This window comes from Stigmatopora argus, chromosome 22 (assembly GCF_051989625.1).
Source record: "Stigmatopora argus isolate UIUO_Sarg chromosome 22, RoL_Sarg_1.0, whole genome shotgun sequence".
Classification (NCBI taxonomy): domain Eukaryota; kingdom Metazoa; phylum Chordata; class Actinopteri; order Syngnathiformes; family Syngnathidae; genus Stigmatopora; species Stigmatopora argus.
In genome coordinates this window covers 8,248,306-8,251,332 of record NC_135408.1, presented here as the reverse complement: position 1 = coordinate 8,251,332, position 3,027 = coordinate 8,248,306, and positions in this window count along the sequence as shown.

The window sequence follows — 3,027 nt, the reverse complement described above, 5'->3', positions numbered from 1 at the left end:
GAAAAAAACAATAACATCTGTAAAATGCAAATTTCTTTTACAAACTCCTCATGACATCCTGTGAAGTTTATCCAACCCAGCTCATGGTGATATTTCAATTGTTTCAACACAAACACACTCAACATCCACATTAAACCAGATTAATTACAAGAGCTGTCATTCCATCATACTGAGAGACATTGATGTATGTAACGTGAATATTTTATTCACCCTCAGCAAAGGTCCAGAGTATTAAAAAAAAGATTTCATTAGACTAGTGCACTTCTAAACTGTTGCACACGCTGAAGTATAAGCATAAAAGTAAAGAAAATCACAATCAAGAGGCAACCGCCATCCCTCCCAGTCAAGTTGCATTGGACATCTGTCGCCAAAGAGTGAATAAAGTAAATAAATCTGATTCATTCCCATCCTCTGAAAATAACTCGGTTGGGCTGGATTTCCCATCAAATGATCAGATCTGGGACATCTTTACTTTTAATGTTAAATCTGCAGCAAGGAGTGGATGATTCAAATCTGTAAAGGTGGTCTAGACCGGGGTACGTGTCCAGAATGAGGAAGAGACGCTAATTGCTTTGCTGGAAATAGCCTAAGGTCGCGTGCGTCGTGTGTCCGTGTCGCAGGAGGAGGATTGCCCGATCGTGTTAAATCACCACCCTGACCTCCGCCCTCGCTGTGGCCATCCAGAGTGATTCCATTGCACATGAATGCACCCGGTCAGCTAATACATACTTTATGAACACACACACACAAGTCATGTATCACCGACATGGCTGTGGTAATAAGATGAGATGACCCCAATCATCAGAGAGCGCAAAAAAAAAAGGCGAAACCAGACCCCATTCCTTAGCCAAGGCTGCGTTTTATCGCTGGCCTCCATTGTATACTTGTGATGACATTGGCATTGGAGGCTGATCACCTGTAATGGAGTTGCGCCCGAGTGCAGATTACGAGTACAAATCAAATTGTACAAAACAGCACGGCTGGGGACTCGCTATCTTGCTGGACAGTTTCAACCTTGCAGCAAAGGGGGCGGGGGAATAACTAATAAGGGTGTTAGGTTAACGGAACATTTAGCCCAAAAATGCATAACACAGTATGTGCTGTAACGCGAACATATTCATAAGTGTACTTTTATTTAGCGGCACGATAACCTTCCTGCGAAATACAGTTGACTTATGTGTTTAAATTGCAAATTTCTTAGACCTCTGATATTGTCCAATCTGTTTTTAATTGAATTGAATGCCTTTATTGTCATTACACTAGAACAATGAGATTGAAAGCTTCACCATAAAGTGTACACATGTATAAATTGTACATAGGTAGCATACAAAAAAAGTATAACAATAAAAGTGAACGTGTTTTTTTTGCTGTCAGCCCTCCCAGTTAAAAGGGATTGGGCACAAAATAAAATTTGTTTTGGGGGTGCTGGAGCCTATCCCAGCAGTCGGCCAGCCAATAAAACAACGGATTGACGTGTAGCGGATAATCAGAAAAGTGACCCAAAAGAGAGAATCTAGGAGTCTGACTATCCCATCTAGAAGATTTGCCAGTCAAATGCTCTCCACCCTGGTAGCGTAAAAGCTTTTAAGCCATGGCATGTTAGCTAGCGTCACTATTTTCTCCTCCACCTCCACCGAATTGCCCTCACATGACACGAGCGTCTCCTGGGTCTCTTTCACACACACGATGTTCCCGCTAGTGAATGAAATGTCACATCGGCTGATGAGCATCACCTCACTGATCCATGAAATTCACCAGACTAAGTCCTGCCTGCCCCCCCGAGTCAGGAGGGGATCTGGATATAACGGGACGCGCCAGGGCCGAAGATGATCTCAGCGTGCTTCTCCACACATCTCCCTGGAGCACAGAGGGAAGGGAGGTCATTCATCAAAAGTCAAGTATTAGTCATGGCAGAATATGGGGTGGTTAGAGTGGAAAACTTTGACAACACGGCAGGCAAAAGGTCTGCACTTAACACCTGACTTCGTACGGGGGGGCCGAGAAGAGCTGAAAGCTTGTTAACAGCCCCTCGGCCTCTCCGAGTGAGGGAGCCTCGCCGGGGACGCTTTGCCGACTGCACGCTCGCAGACGGACGGGGGATGATGAGTAGATCACTTTTAGACTCACCGACTCCGGATTTATCCGAGCAGGTTGTTGGAGGTAGCGTAGCGCCGGCGATTGTGCTGTGACACCGTGTTGTTTCTCTAAGGCTTTTCATTAAAGTTCAGACTGTCAGCTTTCATTCATTTGATCCACCGCCATTCCACAATGAATGACTGTATTTGTCAGATGATAAGTGGCAGCAGGCTCAGCCAAACTTGCAAATTGTAGTTCAGAAAACAGGGTGTCATAACTTAAATAAGAATTAAATATACCACACAGATCAATCTGGGAAAGCTCCAATTTGAGACCATCATCAAACTTCCCAAAAATATACTGATTAGACGATGGCGCTTCTCGTCACAAAAACACTTTATACTGTCAAAGAAAGTTTTTATTGGCATTTTTGCTCCTCTATCGATAACAAAATTACCCAAGTGTATTTTAGAAAGAAACTTGGCCCTCACCGTACCAACCACCTCTTTATGCCCCCCTAGAGGCCTGGTCGTGACCCCATCACCCTCCTAAATTCTGCCTCAGAAAGTGAGCCAACAAGAACCCCTTTGCAAAAACATCTGTTAGAGAAAGTACATCAAATACACAGTACTTTTATCAGGACGGTTATCAAATCTGAATGACTAACTATAATGGTATGAAGAGCAGCCATTCAACTCTTGCACTTGGTGAAAAATGCAAGACAAACGATTCGTGAATAACAATAGAGAATTATATTGCACAAAGCCAAATGGATTAAATCATTGATTAAGAGGCAGGCATAACGTGCAGGGGGCCACGTTGTCCGGCATTTACGACTCGAGCAAGCAACGGCGAGTCCAGAAATGGCTTGGAAATGCCATATATTGACCTAGTGTGCTGTATCACTTCTATAAAAACTTTATTCCTATAATAATCTGTCAAGTGCTAAGA